Genomic DNA, 25345 nt, shown 5'->3' with positions numbered 1-25345 from the left:
TAAATAGCTTTTAAATTATTTCCACTTTTTGGCTTTTACAAATAATGTTGATATGAATAATTCTGTACATGTCTCTGTGTAAACCTAAGTTTTCTTTATACAGGTCAGAAGACTTTTTTGAAGTGCTAGAGATACACATTTTAGAGCTCAGGGCTATATAGTCTCTGACACAGACTCCTCAACTTTGCTACAGAGAATGGATGTGTGTGGATGTGTTCCTGTGATACTTTACTTACAACAGTAGATGGAGCGTGGTGCCTGTGGCTCAGTGGGTAGGGAACCAGCCACATATAGCAAGGGTGGCAGTTTGGAATCCAGCCCTGGCCAAACTGCAACAAAAAATAGCTGATCACTGTGGCGGGCACCTGTAGTCACAGCTACTCAGGAGGCTGAGGCAGGAGAATTGCCTAAACCTAGGAGTTGAAGGTTGCTGTGAGCTGTGATGCCACAGCACTCTACTGAGGATGATAAAGTGAGATGCTGTCTCAAAAAAAAAAAGGTAAATGGAACCTTGGTACATACTTTTCTGTTCCTTGCTATAGAGTAAATAAATACTCAGCTTTGAGTTTGTTGTATGGTAAGTATGTGTTTAATTTAAAAGAATCTGTTAAACTCTTTTCCTGAAACTTTTTTCCATTTTCCATTCCTGCAAAAAATGTGTGACAGATCCTATAGCTCTTATATCCTCATCATACTTAATATAGCCAGTAATTTTTTTATTTTAGCCACTCTTATCTTTAAAAATGTTAACTGACAAATAATAATAGTGTATATTTATGGGGTACAGTAAAATATATGATATTTTATCACACATATACATTGTGGAATGATCAAACCATTCTAATTAACACATTCATCATCTTACATACCTTTTATTTCATTTTAGTGAGAACATTTAAAATCAATTCATTTATCAATTTTGAAATAACCATACAATATATTAACTCTAGTCACTATTACTGAAGCTTTGCATTCTTTGGCCACTATCTCCCACAACCCCTTTCAATCTCTGGTAACTACCATTCTACTTTCTACTTCTGTGTTTTTAAGTTGTTTAGATTCTGGTTTTATAAGTGAGATGATATGGTACTTCTCTTTCTATGCCTACCTTATTTCACTTAGGATGATGTCCTCTAGATTCAGTTGTTCTGGTAAGTATGCATTATCTGAATGGCTAATGATAATGCATATCCATATGTCTTAATGTCTTATGTTTATTTCCCACCCATATTTCTCCTTGGGTGAAGTGTTTATATCACTTGCTCTTTTCTAATTTGATTGTTGTTTTTCTCATGTTGAATTTAGAGAACTCCTCATTTTCTATGGACAGAAGACCTTTTGTGTTGGATGTGTGACTTGCAAATATTTTTTAATACTCTGTTTTGTCCCTTTATTCCATAAACATTGTATTTCTCTCAAAAAAAGGTATATATTTTTGATAAAGTCCAATATTTCTTTTATGGACCATATTTTTGGTGGTATGTTTATAGTCAGCCAACTACATAAAGATTTTCTCTTTGTTCTCTGATAGCTTAATATTTCATTAAAGTGTATAGTTTAGGCCTGTAATTCCTTTTAAGTTAAATTTTTTGTATCATGTTAAGCTTAGGTTGAGATTCATTTTTTTTTTTTTTTGCATTTGTATGACCAATTGTTGTAGTATTGGCGATTTTTTTCATTATATTGTCTTTTTTTTTTTTTGGCCGGGGCTGGGTTTGAACCCACCATCTCTGGCATATGGGACCAGCGCCCTACCCTTTTGAGACACAGGCACCACCCCATTATATTGTTTTTGTATCTTTGTGATCCTAAAGGACAGTTTTTTTCTTTTATTTATTTTTCTTTAGATCACAGCTGTGTACATTAAAGCAATTATGGGGTACAAGGTGCTGGTTTTATATACAATTTGAAATACTTTCATCAAACTGGTTGTCACATTTTCTTAGTTATTGTGTTAAGACATTTATATTCTACAATTAGTAGATTTAACATGTACCATGTACCCTTGTGAAATGCACCATAGGTGTGTTCCCACCAATTACCCTCCCTCCACCCATCCTCCCTCTCCCCTCCCCTCTCCCTCCTCTTTCCCCTTCATCTTGGGGTGTACTTGGGTTATAGTTTTCATATAGAAGTGTGGGTGCTTATAAATTGGTTTCATAGTAGGGCTGAGTACATTGGATACTTTTTCTTTCATTCTTGAGATACTTTGCTAAGAATATGTTCCAGCTGCATCCATATAAACATGAAAGAGCTAAAGTCTCCATCATTTTTTTAAGGCCATATGTACACCATGGAATATCATACAGCCTTGTTTTGTTTTTAATTTCAGGTTGATACCAGGTACACATGATTAGGTTTCAATGTTTGCATTTATTAGGTAAAGTCCCCACTGTAGTTGTGTTCTGCACCCAGGAGGTGTGCCATATACACTTACATTGTGGCCATTAGGTGAGAACACACTAATTCCCCTCCCTCTTCCCTTTGCTTCCCCCTCCCTTTTCCCCCTGCCTTCAACTTTAATTTGATTTTTCTCTTCTTTGGGTATGTTTTAGTTCATCTACTGGCTTCATATTAGTATCAATCAAGTATACTGTATACTCACTTTTCCATTCTTGCAATACTTTCCTGAGAGAATGTGTTTCAACTCCATTCAGGATAATATAAAAGACAGTTTTTATGGATTTATTTGTAGACTCCCTATTTTGTCCATTCATCCATGCATGTATCCCTTACTTAATTCTAGACTTTATTCTTTATCAAAATTTTTTATGTTTCTTTATACATTTCAGAATTAGCTTATATCTACAAAAAAAAAAATCTGGCTTTTATCCTGATTGCTATTGCATTACATCTTAAGAAAAATATGGGGATTATTTATCTATTTAGTATGTTGAATCTTCATTATGTAAACATGATAGTACTTTCCATTTATTCAGGTCATCTCTAATTTATTTGGTATTTTTTGTTTCATGTATATAGATTTTCTTTTAATTTTTATTAAATCATAGCTGTGTACATTAATGCAATCATGGGGTACAATGTGCTGGTTTTACATACAATTTGAAATATTTTCATAAAACTGGTTAACATAGCCTTCACAGCATTTTCTTAGTTATTGTGTTAAGATGTTTATATTCTACATTTAGTAAATTTTATATGTACCCTTGTAAGATGCACCATAAGTGTGGTCCCACCAGTTACCCTTCCTCAACTCATCCTCTCTCCTCCCCTCCCTCTCCCCTTTCCACTTCTTCTTGGGCAGTAATTGGGTTATAGCTATCATATGAAAGCTATAAATTAGCTTCATATTAGGGCTGAGTACATTGGATACTTTTATTCCATTCTTGAGATACTTTGCTAAGAATGTGTTCCAGCTTTATCTATGTAAACATGAAAGAGGTAAAGTCTCCATCATTCTTTAAGGCTACATAATATTGCATGGTATACATATACCACAATTAATTAATCCATTCATGGGTTGATGGGCACTTGGGCTGATTCCATGACTTAGCAATTATGAATTGGGCTGCAAAAAACATTGTGGTATAAATATCTTTGTTATAATGTGATTTTTGGTCTTCTGGATATATACCTAGCAGAGGAATTGTAGGATTGAATGACAGGTCTAATATGTTCCTTTGGGAAAGATGTTTGGAGAACACTTAGATTTTTTTTTTTTTTGTGACAGAGTCTCAAGCTATCGCCCTCAGTAGAGTGCTGTAGTGTCCCAGCTCACATCAACCTCAAACTCTTGGGCTTAAGCAATTCTCTTGCTCAGCCTCCCAAGTAGTGGGGACTACAGGCACCTGCCACAACACCTGGCTATTTTGTTGTTGTTGTTGCAGTTGCATTATTTTTTATTTTTTAGCTGTCCAGGGGCCAGGTTTGAACCGGCCACCCTTAGTGTATGTGGCTGGCACCCTGCCAACTGAGCTACAAGCACCACCCTGCATATAGATTATCTGTGCATTTTGTTGGATACATATATATATAGTTTCTAAGCCAATGCTGTATTGCTTTAACTAATCCAGCTTTATATTGTCATTATTTCATTTTTTTAAATCTATAATTTCTTTTTTGGTGGGACAGAGTCTTACTTTGTTACATTCTGTAGAGTGCCATGGCCTCAGCTCAAGCAACTTCAAATTCTTGGGTTCAAGTGATCCTCTTGTCCTGGCCTCTCAAGTAGCTGGGAGTACAGGTACCCATCACAGTGCCTGTGTTTTTTTATTATTATTTTTTTTTTGATAGAGTCTCACTCTTGTTAGGCTGGGTTCTATCTTCCTAGCTCAGAAAGTCTACCCACCTTGGCCCACCAGAGTGCTAGGATTACACACATAAGCCACCACACCTAGTCCTTTATACTTTTTCTAACTGCTTCTATGGATTTTTATTCTTTAGTAGATTTTATTATTTTGTTTAGTTACATGATTTGATTTTGTTTGTGATTGCATTTATTTTCATGATGAATTTGTGGAAAAATAATTTCTATTTATTTTTCCTTTTTATCTACTTTTTATTTCAGAATATTAGGGGATGCACTTTTTTTTTCATATTTTGTTTCATACAGATTGAGTCAAGGTTTATACATAATTGAGCCCTTTACCTGATAGTGTTCACTGCATCCAACGCCTGTGGATTTTTCCATCCCCTTTCTCCCTCTCTCACTTGATTTTCATTGAAATTTACTTCCATACGTGTATTTATATTGATTGATCAGTTTCAATTTGTTATTGCATGTGTGTGTTTCTCTAATCTTCTGATGTTTCATTTAGAGGAATGGTTTCCAGTTCCCTCTAGCTTGTCGGAAAAAAAAAAAAAAACTTGATCACCATCTTTTTTATGGCTAAATAGTGCTCCATAGTATGAATATATTATATTTTATTAATCCATTTATGTATTGGTAGGCACTTTGGTTTTTTCCATGACCATTAGGATTCCACCGTTATGAATTGCGATGCTGTAAACGTTTGAGTGCAGGTGTCCTTTTTATAATATTTAGAGATGGTAGTATTCCATGGTGTACATATGCCACAATTTGTTAGTCCATTCATGGGTCTATGGGTACTTGAATTGTTTCCATATCTTGGATATTATGAATTGGGCTGCAGTGAACATTCTGGTACAAATGTCTTTGTTGTAAAATAATTTTTGAACATCTGGGTATATACCTAGTAGAGGAATTGCAGTATCAAATGGTAGATCTACTTTTAGAGATGGTAATACACAGTTGACCCTTGAACAATATGGAGTTTAGTATGCATAACAATATGGTGTTAGGGGTACTGACCCCTTATTTACTAGACTTTTTTGTATAACTTTTGACTTTCTTAAAACTTAATTATTAATCAGCTTCTATTGATCAGAAGCCTTGCTAATACCATAAACAATCTATTAACACATATTCTGTAAGTCATATATTATATAATGTATTCTTACACTAATGTAAGGTAGTTAAAAGATAATGTTATTAAGAAAAGAAAAAGGAAGAGAAAATATATTTACTGTTTCTTAAATGGAAGTAGATGATGATAGAATTCTTCATTCTCATTGTCTTCACATTAAGTTGGCTAAGGAGGAAGAGGGAGAGGAGAGGTTGGTCTTCCTGTCTAAAGGGTGTCAGAGGCAGAAAACGTCCTCATATATGTACCAGTGAAGTTCAAACCTGTGTTGTTCAGAGGTCAACTGTATACCTCAATATAGCTTTAAAAATGTCTGCTTTTACCTTTTGATATTTAAATGAAATTCAAGGCTTCCTATTCTTCTACCAAAGCACACTTTCCTCTATCTGCTGTGTATCTTTTTGAAAAGTGGGCTAGGACAACAATTTACTGGTTTGCTGCTGTTCACAGATCTTTTCAATACTATTCACGAAAACAAAAAGCAATCTCAATTCTCTGGAAAACTCATAGATCCATATATGTTCTATGTATGTTAGTTATAGTTGGTTTTTATTTTTAAGTATTTTTATTTATTTGTTGATCTTCTGTCTTGTTATATTCATTACCAAAAGCCAAATATAAAATGTTCAATGTTTTTATTTGTCCTTTTTTCCTTTCAATTCTGTCATATTTTTATGTGTCTCCATTGTTAGATGCGTATAGCTTTATAATTATTATGTCTTTTGATATCTTGATGCTTTTATATCATAAAATTTCCTCCTTTATCTCTACTTATGTTTTGTTTGTTTTTTGTTACACTTTTTATTGATACATAATATAAGCACATAGTTTCAGGACACATGTAATAATTTAATATATTTGTATAATTTATAATGATCAAATTGGAATACTCGGGATATCTGCCACCTTAAATATTTGTGCTTTCTTTAGGCTAGAAACATTTTAATTACTCTCTTCTAGCTATTTTGAAATGTATGATAGAGTATTGTCATCTCGTGTCAATCCTACTGATTTATTTAGCACTATGTCTTATTTCTTCTATAAAATTAAGCCAATAATTTTTGTCTTAGAATTTATTTACTATGATAACAGTATATGTTGTCTGATACTATTATAGTTTCTACACTTTCTGGTTATAGTTTGTATAGTTTTATCTCATTTCTACGTTTTCTTTTTCTAACTATTTTTTATTTGAATCAAAATTGTCTCTTGTAGACACTATATAGTTGTGTCAATCTCTGGCTTGTAAATGAAGAGGTTACTTCATGTATTTTTTTTTATTATTATTAAGATAGTCTCTTGCTCTGTCATGCTAGATAGAGTACCCTGGCTTCATCATGGCCCTTAGCAACTTCAAACTCTTGGGCTCAAGTGATCATCTTGCCTTAGACTGCCAATTAGCTGAAACTGCAAATGTCCACCACAATGCTTGGCTATCTTTTTACTTTTAGTAGAGATGGGGTCTCCCTCTTGCTCAAGTTGTTCTTTAAACTCCTGAGTTGAGGTAATCTTCCTGCCTAAGCCTCTTAAGTGTGCTAGGATTATAGGTGTGAGCCATTGTGCCCATGCTATGTATTTCTTATGTAATTAATGATAAAGTGAAATTTTCATCTACCCTGTTATATTTGCTTTTTGTTTGTTTGTTTTTTGTCCAGGGCTGCGTTTGAACCCACCACCTCTGGCATATGGGGCCAGTGCCTTACTCCTTTGAGCCACAGGCGCCACCTGTTACATTTGCTTTTTATACCTTTTGTCTTTTCTTTTAATAGTCTTCCTTATTGCATTCCTTTACTGCAAATGGATGTTATATGTCCATTTTGTATTATTCCAAAATAGTCTTTCTTATAGCTATCCTTTCTTGCAAATAGATATCCCCTAGAATACTACCATTTCTTTTGTTTAAGAGACAGAGTCTTACTATGTTGCCTTCAGTGGAGTGCCATGGCATCACAGCTCATGGCAGCCCCAAACTCTTCAGCTTAAGTGATTCTCTTGCCTCAGCCACCCAAGTATCTGGGACCACAGGCGCCCGCCACAAAACTGAGCTATTTTGTTGTTGTTGTTGTTGTTGTAGTTATTGTGGTTTGGCAGGCCTGGGATGGGTTCAAACCTGCCAGCTCTAGTATATGTGGCAGGTGCCAAGGCCACTGAGCTACAGGCACTAACCCGGGATACCACCATTTAAATTTTCTTGGCTTTTAATATTGTGTATTTCTTTGGTTATGTTGTTAGTGCTTGTCATCGAGATTACAGTTTTTTAATTTATAACAATATAGATTAGATTTAACATTCCATTAATTTTAGTAGGATACCGAAACTTTTTTTTAATATGGCTCTGTTCCCTTACCTTTATTTGTTATAATATTATCATTCAAACATTTATACTGTCTTTCATATTTCTCTGATAATTGTATTACTAGTCCTCTTCAATTATTCACATAGATTTTAGTTATTGTATAGTGTTATTGTATTTAAACCTAAAGGCTCAATTTATTTTCTCTTGTAGGATAGATCTTTGGTAATTATTATCTCAGTTTTTAATTATCTGGAAATGTCTTGATTATTTACTTCATGGTTAAGGAATACTTTTAGTTTATAGAAAATTATGGGTTGCCAATAGTTTTCCTTTTCTTCTTTTTCTATTAACACTGAATATGTTATCTTTTTCCTGGATTCCATGGTTTCTATTGACACATAAGCACTTATTCTTATTGAGGATGTTTTTTGTACTTCATATATTTGTTTTCTCATGATACAGAAGATTTTCTGACACTTGACTCATTTACTAGGTACAAATTTCCTTGTGTTTAGTCCATATGGAACACAACAAACTTATTAAAATATGTAGTGCATTCTACAGATTATGTACTACATAGCATATACATATATAATATGTCTCTCCTTATATTTAAAGAATTTTGGATATTTTTTCTTCAGATCCTCTCCACCACCCCCCCTTTTTTCTGTATATCTTAGGCTTACATTAGTAATCTCAAATGTGTTTCTCAGGTCTTTGAAGGACTGTAATACCTTTTCATTTTCATTACATGAAATGGATCACCAAAATTCTATATTCAAATTGGTTGATTATTCCTGCCAGCTTTAATAGACAGATGATTATTTCAGTAAGTTTTTATTACTTGTTTTATTTATCAACTCCTGAGTGCATTCTAAGTCTTCAGCACTTACAAAATGATACATCCCTTTCTTAAGCTACATTGATATTGGATGAACGCAGTGTTGTGGGATTTCTGAGGGCCAGGGACTAGAGGCAAGTATCACACAAAGAAAAAAACCAAGTACAGTAGGCTCATGTTCACAGTCTCCACATAGACCTGACTTAGCTAGGTTTACCATGGTGAGAATATTTTGAATTGAAGAGCCACCTGCCAAATCACTTTTAGCCATAACCTATTTCCAAGGAAACATTTCTGAGACCTGGCTAAATTTCCTCACAAGGAAGGGAGACGTTGCATGTAAGGGTTCAAACATTGGGCAACAATGGGGATTCATACTCAGGAATAGGAATTGGGCATGTGTTGTTTGTTTTCCAGCATCAAGATGGAGCAGCACTAGGTGAAAGCTTGGGCACATCATGGTGGTCTTGCTGATTTTCCTCTGGGTGCTGATGGTGGGTACATCATGGTGGTCTTGCTGATTTTTATCTGGGTATTCATGTCAAGTAGAGTGAGTTGTGAGCAAGCACTGAGGGGAATGGTCTCTTGGGACTTCCAGCCCAAACTGAAGAAGTTCGGGGAAAAGGTCTCCAGATAGTTCCAATCAAGGTAGAGGTCAAAGGCCTCCTGCTCAGCTGTTCAGGCATCCAGGGCTATACTGAGTGACCTTGCTGAAACTGAAAAAAGGAGTCCAAGCGTCAGTGGTGTTTTGTGTGACAGTGTGCTGGAGATGGGTATGAAGCTCATACGTGTAAGGCCAGAGTGCATGTTTCTGCTCACATGAACTGGGGAAGCCAAGGAAATAGAGATAGATAGGAGATATACCTAAAGGGTGGGTAAGCAAACGATAAGGCCCTTGGGACGGGTGCACCTGCCCCGCTTCTGAAGTACTCATGTGTTTTCCTCTGCACCAACAGGTGACAAGTCACAGCAGACACACCAAAGGCCAGGGTGAAACCAAGTGGCTGATGTGCACTAACGAAAAACACCAAGGAGCCCTTGAATGCCTGAAAGGTGGTAAACTGAACAAGTGATCGTGAAAATAAGGGACTCTTTTCCCTACACAATAACTTTCTTAATATTCCAGGCCACAGAACGTGTGGGGATTGATGATGACTCCCAAGAAACATTCCTTGGAAAGCTGAACAAAATGAGTGAAAACTCTATACCGTCATCCTCATCGAACTGAGGTCTCACACGTGGCTCTACCAGAGAATAGAGAGGGAGGGATGACTTCCGCCTGTTCACATGGGTGGTACCATGGGGTCACTCTGGGCATCTATGTGGTTCGTGATGTGGGAAGGCACTCTTCAGTGCAGTTGGCAGCCTCCAGGTGATGAGACAGACGGGTCTTAGGAATGTGTCCTGGTGGAGTGGGGAAGCATGTTGCCAGTCAGCAGGGATTAGTGGAGTGTCCATGTGGCACTGTCAGAGGTAGGCAGTGGCTTCCCTCTGAGTGTATGGCACCAGAGGCAGTAGCCTGTCTCTGAGCATACAGTGTGATTACTGTAGTGGTGCCACTTAAGCCCCTTGTGTCTCAGTGGAAGATGGGTCATTGTGGTTGAGCATAAAGCCCAAGACCACAGCTCAGCCATCCTGTGTCTTGGGTTTGTCCTCAGATGAGAACATTGGAGTGGCCATACTGGTTGTGCAGAATATGTTACTGGCAGTGATGGGTAGGTTGGGGCCAGTGAATTATGTAGTTAATGGGAGTCTTCAGAAGGTGTCCATGTTTTGCTGGCATGGGTACCTTGATCACACAAGTTCCAGGGCAGCTATTTATTCTGGTGGGATGGAGGGCAGAGTGTAATATGTACAGTTTGCTACACATTGCACTCAGCTTTCCATGGGGACAGATGAGTATCTGCTTTGGTCATTGGATGTTGCCCATATAGTGGGGCAAGCTGTGTTGGAGCAAGGGCGCAGGGATGGAAATGTGATACCCTGTCCATGGGGGAGGTGAAGTTCCCCAAACTGCCTTAGTTTCTTAAAGGTCCCCTGCCAGACCCTAACTACTAATTTTCTCTTCTGGCGGCACATACAGTCTTAATGTAGGCCCAGAATTGCTCCCAGCCAAGATCAGGTACATTGTGGGATTCTTGCTTCATTTTTCTATGAGATTTTAAGGGGATCATGTTTTGATTTCTGGGGCCACTGCCTTCCTAGAGCATACACAGCTCAGGGCAGTTGTGGTCCAGGAGAGTTTACCACGTCAGGTGTACATGTGACATCTTCATGGGCATCTTCTTTCCAAAGGGGTCTTTCACCAATTGATCCTGATACTTGTCTGTATGACAGAGCCACCACTACGTTATAGGATGGAACTGCCAGGGATGGATCACTCCAAGGTGGTGATGGGATGCAGCGTCCAGACCCAAAGCCAGACTGTATTCTGGGCCTTTAGGTAGAGAAGTGCAGTCTGTTTGAGTCTATGTGCCTTTTCCATTGGTTGCTGAGTTTCCCCTGTGAGGAAGGCACTGATGGTGCAGTAGAGTTGTGCTTTAGCATTGCTCTTGTGGGATCAATATGGCATGGTATCTCCCTGCCAAATGCTTCTAGGCCCACAGGAAATCAGCAATTGTGGTGGAGGGATGAGGTTTTCCTTGAAATTATTTCTGTGTAACAATCTCACTTGAGGTTTTCTCTTGCAATGGGTCAGAGTGTCCATGTTTGGCTCACATGTGCACCATGATCACACAAATTCCAGGGCAGCTATTTATTCTGGCAGGATGGACAGCAGAGTAAGGAGTGACAACTACCATGTGCCAAGAAGATTTTTCCCTGGTTATGCTCTTGAAAGTGCTCATGTAGGTCCTGTTGGCATGTGACAAGGAGCTGCTGCCCCATACACTCCCGTTCAGATATCCGCTGGAGATGGGGAAATTTAGGAAGCCCTGAGGGAAGTTTTAGTGCAGGGGCTTGAATGTCCCTACCCTTTGGCCCTGTGTTCCTATCTGATGTTCTCAAGCAGACATTTGTTCCTTCTTTACATCACAGACACTGTTGCAGTGGAGGAATGCCAGTGGTCTTCAGGGGAGACCTTCAGATCATGGGGTCCCTGGACATTGGAAGAAGCTCATGGACAGCTGTGTCATGGGGCCTTTTGTGTGCTATTGGAATTTTAGGGAAGGTAAGTGTGACTGTTCCTGAGCAGGCCTATTTGCCTCTTGGTCAGGGGCATAAACTGTGCATGGATCGATGATGACTTCCAGATATGCATTCCTTGGAAAGCTGAACAAAATGAGTGACAACTCTATACCGTCGTCCTCATCGAACTGAGGTCCAGCACATGTTTCCAACATGATATGGCAGAGACAGAAAGAGAGAGAGAGAAGGGGGGGGAGAAAGGTATAGAAAGAGAGAGGGTCGGCTTCCATATGTTCACGTGGCTTCCAAACTTGTATTTATCAGGCCTTGGGACATGGTGCTGCCAGAGCAATGGAGAGTCACTGGATAGTTCGCCATTTCCAGTTGAGGACATGGTCCAGAAGGAGGAGCAGAGTTGGTGACAGGAGGTGAGCCCTGGCCCTCCCCTGGTGTGGCCTTAGCAAGTATGCATTCCGCAAGGGAAAAGTAAATCTTAACTTGCCTCTTTGATCCCAGGGTGGTTCTTGAGGTCATGCTCCTTGCTCCCCCATGGGAGACAGTTTGTTCTGGTCAGGAATAGAACACTATGCCATGCCTGTGCAGTCATTGGCTCATTTCCCTGTAGAACCAGGAGGGATAGTGTTTCTCGGGTGACTGAGTAATACTAGTGGCAGGCTGTCATGAGCAGGCTATCCACTAGTTTCCTGTCCAGTGAGGTGTCAGAGGATGGTGAACACATTTGGTTTCTCAGATGACAGGAACACCTGAATCCAGTACCCAGCAATATCTCATATAGTTTGTGAAGGGTGGGTGCTGTAGGTGTGTCCACTTCCCACCATACTGTGGAGACTGGTGTGTAGCATTACTGAGTCTGCCGTGTGGGGTTGGGTCATGGTGGGGCCCAGGAAGGCACATGAAGTTTGTGGGGATGTCCAAGACATGCTGTGTCCATGTGTGTGCAGGAGGAATTAGTGCGTAGAACTGGCAAACACTTGCTTTCCAAATAGAGTTGTTTTTTAGAGTCCCAAAGCAAGGGGGCCACTAATCCCATTGGTTGCTGAGGTGGTAGTGTTGTTAGGTGGCTGGCCGGCTGTCATCCATACACGTGGATGCTTTTGCAGTGGGAGGAGGATGGCATTCCATGGATCTGTGTGAAACCTGTGGGGAGGCCCATCCTGGAAAAGTGTCCGTGTTTTAGTTTGCCAGGACGCTGTTGGGATTACCTTTGTATTCACGTTCTTGCCATTGCTGTCCTTGGTGAGATAGTTGGAAGTGAATCACATGTGCCCAGGTCAAATCTGGGACATATTTTTGATTGCCAGGCTGCATCTGTGGGCAAGGTTGGCAGCAATGGGTGTTCTACCCAGGCTCTGGGTTTCAGTTGGAGGTGGCCATTCGTGGTATGGGCATTCGTGAGGAGCACTGGGTGGAGGCAATATCACATGAGTAAGAAAACTAAGTTCTGTTGATTGTGTTCCCCACCTCTTGGTAGAGCAGACTTTTGGTGAGATTGGGGTGGTGTTAATACTTTGTGGTAAAGAGGGACACATTTCTGTCTACTGCCGAATTAGTTACACCCATAACCTGTTTCCATGGAAACATTTCTGAGACCTGGCTTGTTTCCCCCCAAGAAAGGAGGAGGACACTGTGTAAGGGTTAAGGCATAGGCCACATTGGGATTGGTGCTCAGGGTTAGGAATTGGGAAGGTACTTTTGGTTTTCCCTCATCAAGTTGTTGGTGGACTTACTGACAGCTTGCATAAGTCACGGATAAGTCATGGTGGTCTTGCTGATTTTCTTCCACATGCTGGCCCTTGAGAAGATCCCCCACATCTGGGTAGCAATGTCACATAGAGTGTGTTGTGAACTAGAAATATGGTATATTGTCTGGGACAGGTTTGCTGTAGTGCCAGCCCAAGCCGTAGCGATTCAGATGGAAGGTGGTGATAGTCCTGGGCTTATTCTAATCTAGGCAGAGGTCAAAGGCATCCTACTCAGCTCTGCAGGCATCCAGCGCTATATTGTGTGACCTTGCTAACACTGAAGCAAGGATTAAAAGTTTCAGTAGTGTTTTACGGCACAATGCCTTGGAGACGAACTTCCCTTCTTCCTTCTGAGGGGTATTTTTCCAACCAGTCCTCTTCATCTTCTGTGTGACAGAACCACCACTACATGTTAGGACAAAGCTCAAACATGTAAGGCCAGTATACATATGTTTCTACTCACATGAACTGGGGGAATCGAAGGAACATGTATTTGATAACCAGCCTGTATCTGTGGGCAAGGTCAGCAGCAATAGGTGCTCTTCCCAGGCTGTGGTTTTCAGTTGGAGGTGGCCCTTGGTGGTATGGGCATTCATGAGGGTCACTGGGTGGAGGCAAGTATCACATGAGGAAGAAAAGTAAGTTCTGTTGACTCGTGATCCCAACCTCTTGGCAGAGGAGACTTTTGGTGAGATTGGAGTGGTGTTAATTCTTTGTAGTGAGGAAGGACAAATTTCCCTCTTCTCCTGAAGCAGTTTCAGCCATAACCTGTTTCCACTGCAGCATTTCCAAGACGTGGCTTGTTTCTACCCTGGGAAGGGGAGAGGACACTGTATAAGGGTTAAGGCATAGGCCATATAGGGATTTGCTCTCAGAGGTAGGAATTAGAAAGATAGCATTGGTTCTTCTTCATCAAGTTGATGGTAGACTTAATGATAGGTTGCATAGGTCACGGTGGTCTTGCTCATATTCCTCCGGGTGCCAGCCCCTGAGGAGAGCCTCACATCTATGTCATGTGGACTGCATTGTGAGCAGGAAGTATGGGGCATTCTCTGAGCATGGTCTTTTGGACTTCAAGCCAAAGGTTTAGTGATTTGGTTGGGGGGTGGTGATAATCTCGGGCTAACTCCAATCCACTTGGAGGTCAAAGGCCTTCCTGCTCACCTGTTCAAGCATGCAGGGGTAAATTGAGTGACCTTGCTGACACCGATGCAAGGAGTCCATGCCTCAGTGGTATTTTGTGGGACAAATTGCTAGAGATAGGTAGGAAGCTGATATGCATCAGGCCAGTGTGCACATGTTTCTCCACATTTGAATGGGGGGGACCCAAGGAATTAGAGATAGATAGGAGATATACCTAAAGGGTGGGTGAGCAAAACATAAGGCTCTTGGGACATATGCACTTTCCACCATTCTGAAGTACTTGTGTGTTTGGGTCTGTCCAGAAGGTGGTGTGACACAGCAGAAACACCAAAGACCAGGTGAAAACCAAGTGGCTGATGTCTGCTAACGGGAAACACTAGGAAGCCCATGAACACCTGCAGCATGGCAAAGTGAACCAGCAATCGTGAAAGTAAGGGACTCTTTTCCCTACACAGTAACTTTCCTAACATTCTAGGCCACAGAACGTGCATGGATCGATGATGACTGCCAAGAAACATTCCTTGGAAAGCTGAACAAAATGAGTGAAAACTCTATACCGTCGTCCTCATCGAACTGAGGTCCTGCACGTGGCTCGACCAGGGAATAGAGAGGGAGGGATGACCTCCGCCTGTTCACGTGGGTGGCACCATGGGGTCGCTCTGGGCATTGAATGTGGTCCGTTGTGTGAAGGCAATGTTCCCTCTTTACATCAAGTGGACATGTGTTCCCTCTTTACATCACAGATGCTGTTGCAGTGGAGGAATGCCAGTGGTCCTCAGGGGAGACCTTTGGATCGTGGGGTGTTCGGAAATGGGAAGAAGCTCACGGACATCTGTGTTGTGAGGCCTTTTGTGTGCTGTTGGGGTTCTTGGGATGGTAAGTGAGCCTGTTTCTCAGCAGGCGCATTTGCCTCTTGGCCAGGGCCAAGAACTGCATGGAGGGATGATGCCTTCCAGATATGGTTCCCTGGAAAGCTGAACAAAATGAGTGACAACACTATACCATTGTCTTCATCTAGCTGAGGTCCAGCACGTGTTTCCAACGTGATATAGCAGAGACATAATATGAGAGCGAGGGGTAGAAATAGAGAGGGATGTCTTCCATGCATTCATCTGGCTTCCAGCATCGTGTTCATCAGGGCTTGGCACACGGTGCTGCCAGAGCTATGGGGAGTCACTGGGTAGTTCGCCAGTTCCATTTGAAGACATGGCCCAAAAGGAAGAGTAGAGTCGGTGACAGGAGGGGAGCCCTGGCCCTCCCCTGGTGTGGGCTTAGCGAGTGTGCATTCTGCACAGGAAGCGTGAATCTTACCTTGACTCTTTGATCCCAGGGTGGTTCTTGAGGTCATGCTCCTTGCTCCCCCATGGGAGACAGTTTGTTCTGTTCAGGAATAGAACACTATGCCATGCCTGGGCAGTCACTGGCTCATTGCTCATTTCCTAGGAGGGTGGTGGTGGTGGTGGTGGTGTTTTTTTGGATGACTGGGCAGTGCCAGTGGCAGGCTGTCACGAGCAGGCTATCCCCACTGGTTCCTGTCTGGGGAGGTACCGGGAAAAGTTGAATGCATTTGGTTTTCGGGCGCACAGGGACACCCGAGTCCAGTACCCAGCGATGTCTCGTGCAGGTTGGGAAGGGTGCATGCTGTGGGTGTGTCAGCTTGCCAGCCCACTGTGGAGTTTGGTGCCTAGCAATACCGAGTCCGCCCGTATGGGTTGGGTCGTGGTGGGGCCCAGCGAGGCTCATGATGTTTGTGGGGATGGCCAAGAGATGCTGTGTCCACGTGCGTGTAAGTGGAATTTGAGGGTACAACTGGCAAACACGTGCCTTCCAAGTACGGTTGTGTTTCTTAGAGGCCCAAAGCAAGGGGGCTACTAATCCCATTGGTTCCTGAGGGGAGGTTGTTGTTAGGTGGCTGGCTGCCTGTCATCCATACACGTGGATGCTATTCCGTTGGGAGGAGGATGACATTTCATGGATCTGTGTGAAACCTGTGGGAGGCCCGTCCTGGGAAGGCATCCACGATTCAGTTCCCCAGGACCCTCTTGGGGTACGTTTGTTTTCACATTCCTGCTGGTGGTGTCCTTGGTGAAACAGTTGGGAGCGGATGACACATGCCCAGGTCAAATCTGGATATGTTTTTGATCACCAGACTGCATCTGTGGGCAAGGTCGCCAGCTATAGGTGTTCTTCCCAGGCTGTGGGTTTCAGCTGGAGGTGACCCTTGGTGGTATGTGCGTTCCTGAGGGGCACTTGGTGGAGGCAAGTATCACACGAGGAAGGAAAGTAAGTTCTGTTGACTCGTGATCCCGACCTCTTGGTAGAGCAGACTTTTGGCGATACTGGTATGGTGTTAATACTTTGTGGTGAGGAGGGACACATCTCTATCTTCTGCCGAAGCAGTTTAAGCCATATCCTGTTTTCATGGAAACATTTCTGAGACCTGGCCTGTTTCCCCCCAGGGAACGTGGGGGAGGACACTGTGTAAGGGTTAAGGCACAGGCCACATTGGGATTCACGCTCTGGTTTAGGATTTGGAAAGTTAGTGTTGGTTTTCCCTCATCAAGTTCCTGCCCGACGTACTGACAGCTTGCATGTGTTATGGTGGTCTTGCTCTTATTCCTCTGGGTGCTACCCCCTGAGGAGGGCCTCCACATCAGGGTAGCCGTGTTACATGGAGTGCGTTGTTAGAAAGAAGTATGAGTCATTGTCTGGGCATGCTCTTTTGGAATTACAGCTCAACGGGTTCGATTTAGTTGGGGTGTGGTGATCCTCTCGGGTTTATTCTTGTACAACTGGAGGTCAAAGACCTCTTGCTCAGCTACTCAGGCATCCCAGAGCTAGACTGAGTGACCTTGCTGACACCAATCAAGGAGTTCAAGACTTAGTGGTGTTTTGTTGGACAAATCACTGGAGATGGGTATCAGCTTATATGCATAACATCACTGTGCATGTTTCTTCTCGCATGAACTGGGACAAGCCAAGGAAATAGAAATAGATAGGAGATATACCTAAAGACTGAGTTCACAAATGCTAAGGACCTTGGGATGTGTGCACCTGTCCCTGTTCTGAAATAATCATGTGTTTCCTCTGCTCCAACATGTGACGAGTCAGAGAAGAAGACCAGGTGGAAACCAAGTGACTGATGTGTACTAATGGGAAACATCAGGGAGCCCTTCAATACCTGAGTGAAAACTCTATACCATCATTCTCATCGAACTGAGGTTCATCATGTGGTTCCACCAGGGAGTAGAGAGGGTGGGATGACCTCTGCCTATTTATGTGGAAGGCACCTATGGTCCATGTTTGGCTAGGCAATCTTCAGTGCATTTGGCAGCACCCATGTGATGGGACGGACTGGTTTTAGGACTATGTCCTGGCAGAGTGGGTAGCCTGACATTGGATGTTACCATATAGTAGGGCAGGCCGTGTCAGAGCAAGGGTGCACAGGTGGAAATGTTATACCCTGTCAGCGGTGGAGGTTAAGTTTCCTGCATTGCCTTGGTTTCCTGAAGGAACACCTACCAGACCCTGACTACTAATTTTCTCTGCTGGCAGCAATGCAGTCTTAGCCTACGTCCAGAAGTGCTCTCTGCCAAGGTTAGGTTCGTTGTAGGCCAGTGATTCTTATTTCCTTTTTCAATTGGATCTTGAGGGGATCATGTTTTGATTTCTGGGGCTTCTGCCTTCCTAGAGCATGCACTGCTCAGGGCTGTTGTTGTCTAGGAGAGTTTAAGACGTCAGGTGACCACGCGATATCTTCACGGGCGTAGACCTGCTAGGTCTCTATGTGGACAGACCTCCCTTCTTCCTTCAAGGGGGACATTTTCCAGTTAGTTCTGCTGTTCTTCTGTGTGACAGAACTGCCGGTGCATGGTAGGATAGAGGTGCCCCTCTATCCACTCTGGACTCCAAAGTGGTGGTGGGATGCAGAATCCAGTCCTGAGGGAGGAGCATGTTCTGGGCCGTTAGGTGGAGAAGCCCTATCAGTTTGAGCATGAGTGCTTCTTTGTGGGATGCTGAGTTTCCCCTGTGAGGAATGCAGTAGATTTGTGCTTCAGCATTGCTCCTGTGGGATCAATATGGCATGGTACCACCCTTCCCAATGCTTCTAGGCCCACAGGAAATGAGCCATTGTGTGGAGGAAGGGGGGAGGTTTTCTTTTCTTTTTTTTTTTTTTAATATCATGTTTAATGTTTAAATCATAATGTTCATGGCAGCATTTGTATTGTTATTCTTAGACATTGCATGTGTTTTTCTTTTCTTTTCTTTTTTTATTATTACAGTAATGCAAACATGGGGTACAGTGTAGTGTTTTCATATACATTTTGAAATACTTTCATCAAGCTGGTTCACATATATTTCATGTCATTTGCATAGTCATTGTGTCAAAACATTTACATTCTAGTTCTAGAAAAGATCACTTGTACGCCGATGGGGGGAGGTTCTCTTTGAAACTATTTCTGTACAATAATCCCACTGAGTTTTTGTCTTGCAATGGGTCAGAGGAGGGTGTTGCATAAGGAGTGACAACCTCTATGTGCCAAGAAGATTTTTCCTTGGTCATGCTGTTGAAAGTTCTTATGCATGCCCTGTTGGTATGTGACAGGGAGCTACTGCCCCATGCACTTCCGTGCAGGTGTCCACAGGAGATGGGGAAGTTCCGGAAGCTCTGAGGGAGGTTCTATTTTTGTATTTTATATTATTTTTTATTTTTTTATTAAATGATATATATGTACATTAATGTAATCATGGCATACAGTGTGGTGTTTTCATATACAATTTGAAATTTTTTTTTGTTTTTGGTTGCAGCCATCATTGTTGTTTGGCGGGTCCGGGCTGGGGATTCGAACCCGCCACCTTAGGTGTACATGGCTGGCGCCTTAGCCTGTTGAGCTATAGGCGCCAAGCCCAATTTGAAATATTTTCATCAAACTGGTTAACATAGCCTTTATGTCATTTTCTTAGTTATTGTGTTAAGATGTTTATATTCTTTTTTTTTATTCTGTTTAATAGTATTCAGTTTGTTTTTTTGCAGTTTTTGGCTGGGGCTGGCTGGGTTTGAACCCACCACCTCCAGCATATGGGGCTGGTGCCCTACTCCTTTGAGCCACAGGAGCCACCCAAGACGTTTCTCTTCTTTTAGAAAGATTCACTTGTACCCTTGTAAGATAAACCAGAGGTGATCCCACCAATCACCCTCCCTCCACCCATCCGCCCCCCTCCCCTCCCCATATTCTTAGGCTATAATTAGGTTATAGCTTTCATATGAAAGCTATAAATTAGTTTCATAATAGGGCTGTGTACATTGAATACTTTTTCTTTTATTCTTGTGATACTTTGCTATGGATGGATGGAGCTGGAAAATGTTCTGAGGGAGGTTTTAGATCAGGGGCTTGAATGTCCCTATACTTTTGACCTGTGTTCCTGTCTGATGTTCTCAAGTAGACATTTGTTCCCTCTTTACATTGCAGATGCTATTGCAACGGAGCTATGCCAGTGGTCCTGAGGGGATCCCTTTGGATCGTGGGGTCCCTGGATATGGGAAGAAACTCACAGACAGCTGTGTTGTGGGGCCTTTCGTGTAGGAGTTTTTGTGAAATAAGCGAGCCTGTTCCTCAATAGGCACTTTTGCCTCTTTGTGAGGAGCAAAAAGTGTATGGATGGATGATGCCTTCTAGATATGCTTTCTTGGAAAACTGAAAAAAATGAGTGACAACTCTATACCATCGTCCTCACTGAACTGAGGTCCTGCGTGTGTTTCAAACATGATATAGCAGAAATAGAAACAGAGAGAGAGAGAGTGAGAGGGATAGAAGTAGAAAGGGCTGGCTTCCATTCATTCATGTGGCTTCTAGCATTGCGTTTATCAGGTCTGGGGACGTGGTGGTGCCAGAGCAATGGGGAGTCACTGGGTATTTCACCCTTTCCAGTTGAGGACATGGCCCAAAAGGAAGAGTAAAGTTGGTGACAGGAATTTAGCCCAGGCCCTCCCATGTTGAGGGGTTAGTGAGTGTGAATTCAGCACAGGAAGAGTGAATCTTACCTTGTCTCTTTGAGCCTAAGGTGGTTCTTAAAGTCATGCTTCTTGCTACCCTATGGGAGACAGTTTGTTCTGGTCAGGAGTATAACACTATTCCATGCCTGGGCAATTATTGGCTCATTTCCCTATAGGGCAGGAGGAATAGTGTTTCTCAGGTGACTAAGTAGTACCAGTTGCAGGCTGTCACTAGCAGTCTATCCACACTGGTTTCCTGTCTGTTGAGGTGCCAGGGGATGGTGACCATACTTGGATTCCCAGAGAATGGGGATACCCAAGTCCAGTGCAGGTTGGAAAGGGTGCATACTGTGGGTGTGCCAACTTCCCACTACACTGTGGAGTTTGGTCTGTAGCAACACTGAGTCTTCCTGTATGGCATTGGGTTGTGGAGGGGACCAGGGAGCCTTGCAGTCTTTGTGGGGCTATCCAAGAGATGCTGTGTCCATGTGCATGCAGACGGAATTTGAGTGTAGAACTGGCAAACACTTGCCTTGCCAGTAAGGTTGTGTTTTTTAGAGTCCCAAAGCAAGGGGGCCACTAATCCTGTTTATTCCTGAGGCGGGCAGTGTTGTTAGGTGACTGGCTTCCTATCATCCATACACATGGATGCTATTCCTGTGGGAGGAGGATGATATTCCATGGATCTGTTGAAACCTATTGAGAGACCCGTCCTGGGTACGTGTCCATGTTTCATTTCCCCAGGGCTGAAGATGTTCCATGAAACCACTTGCTTGGTGATGTAGAGAAAAGCCACTGTTGACAAAATAATTGGATTGAAAAGGGCAGACTGAGGCTCAATCAGGCACTGAGCAAATACCCAAGTTTATTAGGCCCCTTATAAACTTATTCAATAGAAGTTAAAAATAGCAAAAAGAAGTGAAACAAGGTGAAATGTTAAAACTGCCATTAAAAACTCCACTTCAGCACAAACTGCTGCTGAGCACATACACAGTTCAAAAAAGCATTTTTACTTCAGTCTTAACCACAAAAGCGTGAGGATGTCTGCTATTGTTTGCCCATTTCCTCAAGCTATAACTAACTGCTGTTGTGTAAGTGTGGGAGAAGAACAGGATATAGCAGCCCAGTGCTTTAGCAAGTATTATCTGCAACTACAACCCAGTGAGACCCTCTGGCACATTCCTATTTGTGAACATGTAACTTCCTGTTTTAAAGCAGGCCTTAGCATGTTCCCAAAATTAGGAGAATCCATCTTAGAGCCACATTCCTTGGGGAACACATGAGACTAAACTAGCATGCTTGAGCATGGGGGGCTTGCTTATGGAAGGCCCTCTTCGGGTTACATTTGTTTTCATATTCCTGCCGTTGGTATCCTTGGTGAAACAGTCAGGAGTGGATCACATGTGCCCAGGTCAAATCCAGTATGTGTTTTTGATCGCCAGACTGCATCTGTGGGTAAGGTCGCCAGCTATGGGTGTTCTTCCCATGCTGTGGGTTTCAGTAGGAGGTGGTACTTGGTGGTAGGGGCATTCATAAGAGGCATTGAGTGGAGGCAAGTATCACACAAGGAATAAAACTAAGTTCTGTTGACTCATGATCCAAACTTCTTGGAAGACCAGAATTTTGGCAAGATTGGCATGGTGTTAATACTTTGTGGTGAACAGGGACACATTTCCCTCTTCTCCCGAAGCAGTTTCAGCCATAACCTGTTTCCATTGAAACATTTCTGAGACCTGACTTGTTTCCCCCTGGATGTGGTGGAAGGACACTGTGTAAGGGTTAAGGCACAGGCCACATAGGGATTTGTGCTCAGGGTTAGGAATTGGGAAGGTAGTTTTGGTTTTCCCTCATCAAGTTTCTGATGGACTTACTGATAGCTTGCATATGTCCCAGTGTCTTGCTCATATTTCTCTGGGTGCTGGCCCCCTGGCCTACACATATGTGTAGCCATGTCATATGGAGTGCGTTGTGAGGAAGAAGTATGTGGCATTGTCTGAGCACAATCTTTTGGACTTCCAGTCCAAATCATAGCAATTCATTAGGGTTGGGGGGTGATATTCTCAGGCTTATTCCAATCCAGGTGGAGGTCAAAGGTCTTCTGCTCAGCTGCTCAGGCATCCAGGGCCTGATTGAGTGACCTTGCTGACACCAACTCAAGGAGTTCAACTCTCAGTGGTGTTTTGTGGGACAGTGCTCTGGAGATGGATACAAAATTGTCAGTGTTTCTCTTCACATGAACTGGGGGAAGCCAAGGAAATAGAGACAGATAGGAGATATACCTAAAGGGTGGATGAGGAAATGCTAAGACCCTTGGCACGTGTACACCTGCCCCCCTTCTGAAGTAGTCATGTGTTTTCCTCTGCACCGACAGGTGGCGAGTCACAGCAGAAGGCCAGGTGGAAACCAAGTGACTGATGTGCACTAATGGGAAACATCAGGGAGCCCTTGAATACCTGCAGTGTCACAATGTGATCAAGTGATGGTGAAGGTAAGGGGCTTTTCCCAACACAATGACTTTCTAATATTCCAGGCTGCAGAACGTGCAAGGATCGATGATGACTCCAAAGAAACATTCCTTGGGAAGCTGAACAAAATGAGTGAAAACTCTATACCATCGTCCTCATCGAACTGAGGTCCTGCATGTGGCTCTACCAGGGAATAGGGAGGGAGGGATGACCGCCACCTGTTCACATGGGTGGCACCATGGAGTCGTTCTGGGCATCGAATGTGGTCCATGTTGTGTAAAGACAGTGTTCCTCTTTACATCAAGTGGACATGTGTTCCCTCTTTACATCACAGATGCTGTTGCAACAGAGGAATGCCAGTGGTCATCAGGGGAGACCTTTGGATTTTGGGGTCCTCAGAAATGGGAGGAAGCTCATGGACACCTGTATAGTGCAGCTTTTCATGTGCTGATGGAGTTCTTTCGAAGGTAAGTGAGCCTGTTCCTCAGCAGGTGCATTTGCCTCTTGGCCAGGGTCAAAAACTGCATGGAGGGATGATACATTCCAGATATGCTTCCTTGGAAAGCTGAACAAAATGATTCTATACCATTATCCTCATCAAACTGAGGTCCAGCTCATGTTTCCCACGTGATATAGCAGAGAGACAATAAGAGATAGTGAGAGGGATAAAAATAGAGAGGGATGGCCTCCATGCTATTCATGTGGCATCCAGCATTGTGTTTATCAGGGCTTGGGAGACAGTGCTGCCAGAGAAATGGGGAGTGGCTGGATATTATGCTATTTTCAGTTGAGGACATAGCCCAGGAAGATGAATAGAGTAGAGTTGGTGACAAGAGGTGAGCCCTCGCCTTCCCATGGTGAGGGGTTGGCAAGTGTGCATTCAGCAGGGAAGAGAGAATCTTCCCTTGCCTCTTTGTGCCCAGGGTGATTCTTGAGGTCATGCTCCTTGTTCCCCCATGAGAGACAGTTTGTTCTGGTCAGGAATAGAACACTAGGTCACGCCTGGGCAGTTATTGGCTCCTTTCCCTGTAAGACAAGAGGGATAGTGTTTCTCGGGTGACCAGGCAGTACCAGTGGCAGGCTGTCATGAGCAGGCTATCCACACTGGTTTCCCATCTGGTGATGTGCTGGAGGATGGTGAATGCATTTGGGTTCTCTGCGCATGGGGACACCTGAGTGCAGTACCCAGCGATGTCTTCTGTAGGTTGAGAAGGCTGGGTGCTGTGGTTTTGTCAACTTCCCATCACAGTGCAGAGATTGGTGTGTAGCATTTATGAGTCTGCCCATGTGGGGTTGGGTCACTGTGGGGCCCAGGGAGGCTCGTGAAGTTTGTGGGGATGGCTAAGAGAAGATTGTCCATGTGCATGCAGGTGGAATTTGAGTGTAGAACTGGCAAGCACTTGCCTTCCAAGTAGGGTTTTTTTTTTCAGAGTTCCAAAGCAAGGGGGCCACTAATCCCCCTTGGTTGCTGACGGGGTGTTGTTGTTAGATGGTTGGCTGGCTATCATCCGGTCATGTGGATGGTATTCCCTCTTCCAGAGGGAAGAGGATGACATTCCACGGATCTGTGTTAAACCTGTGGGGAGGTCCATCCTGGGAAGGTGTCTATGTTTCAGTTCCCCAGGACCCTTTTGGGTTTATGTTTGTTTTTACAGTCCTGCCATTGGTGTCCTTAGTGAAACAGTCAGGAGCGCATCATGTCCAGGTCAAATCTGGGACATGTTTTTGATTGCCAGGCAGTATCTTTGGGCAAGGTGTCCAGCTATGGGTGTTCTTCCCAGGCTCTGGGTTTCAGTTGCAGCTGTCCCTTGGTGGTATGGGCGTTCGTGAGAGGCACTGGGTAGAAGTCAGTATCACACAAGGAAGAAAAGTTCTGTTGACTCGTGATCCTGGCCTCTTGGTAGAGCCGACTTTTGGCGAGATTGGCATGGTGTTAATACTTTGTGGTGAAGAGAGAAATGTTTCCCTCTTCTGCCGAAGCAGTTTTGGCCATAAACTGTTTCTGTGGAAACATTTCTGATACCTGGCTTGTTTCTCCCAGGGAAAAGGAGGAGGACACTGTGTAAGGGTTAAGGCACAGGCCACATTGGGATTCACACTTAGATTTAGGATTTGGGAAGGTAGTGTTGGTTTTCCCTCATCAAATTTCTGGCGGACTTACTGGCAGCTTGCATATGTCATGGTGCTCTTACTGACATTCCTCTTGGTGCTAACCCCTGAGGAGGGCCTCCACATCAGGTTAGCCATGTCATGTGGCGTGTGTTGTGAGTAAGAAGTATGGAGCATTTTCTGGGCATGTTCTTTTGGACTC

The 25345-nt window shown here is 43.1% G+C and overlaps 6 non-coding genes and 1 pseudogene across 6 annotated transcripts; all 7 read left to right on the top strand.

Annotated features, from left to right (window-relative positions):
- The first annotated feature begins 9684 nt into the window (after positions 1-9684).
- LOC111722358 lies at positions 9685-9775 on the top strand. Its single transcript, XR_002771186.1, has one exon. It is a non-coding gene; the product is annotated as a small nucleolar RNA SNORD116 (small nucleolar RNA).
- A 1998-nt stretch (positions 9776-11773) lies between these two features.
- On the top strand, positions 11774-11865 carry LOC111722341. The gene has a single exon (XR_002771171.1). It is a non-coding gene; the product is annotated as a small nucleolar RNA SNORD116 (small nucleolar RNA).
- Positions 11866-15065: 3200 nt separating this feature from the next.
- Positions 15066-15156, top strand: LOC111722352. The gene has a single exon (XR_002771180.1). It is a non-coding gene; the product is annotated as a small nucleolar RNA SNORD116 (small nucleolar RNA).
- Positions 15157-15510: 354 nt separating this feature from the next.
- LOC111722345 lies at positions 15511-15601 on the top strand. Its single transcript, XR_002771175.1, has one exon. It is a non-coding gene; the product is annotated as a small nucleolar RNA SNORD116 (small nucleolar RNA).
- A 4631-nt stretch (positions 15602-20232) lies between these two features.
- Positions 20233-20323, top strand: LOC111722339. Its single transcript, XR_002771169.1, has one exon. It is a non-coding gene; the product is annotated as a small nucleolar RNA SNORD116 (small nucleolar RNA).
- Positions 20324-23115: 2792 nt separating this feature from the next.
- On the top strand, positions 23116-23206 carry LOC111722331. Its single transcript, XR_002771161.1, has one exon. It is a non-coding gene; the product is annotated as a small nucleolar RNA SNORD116 (small nucleolar RNA).
- Positions 23207-23561: 355 nt separating this feature from the next.
- Positions 23562-23645, top strand: LOC111722349 (annotated as a pseudogene).
- The last annotated feature ends 1700 nt before the right edge of the window (positions 23646-25345 follow it).

This window comes from Otolemur garnettii, unplaced genomic scaffold (genome assembly GCF_000181295.1).
Source record: "Otolemur garnettii isolate 467f Iridium unplaced genomic scaffold, OtoGar3 scaffold00238, whole genome shotgun sequence".
Classification (NCBI taxonomy): domain Eukaryota; kingdom Metazoa; phylum Chordata; class Mammalia; order Primates; family Galagidae; genus Otolemur; species Otolemur garnettii.
This window is presented reverse-complemented; position numbering and strand designations above follow the sequence as displayed.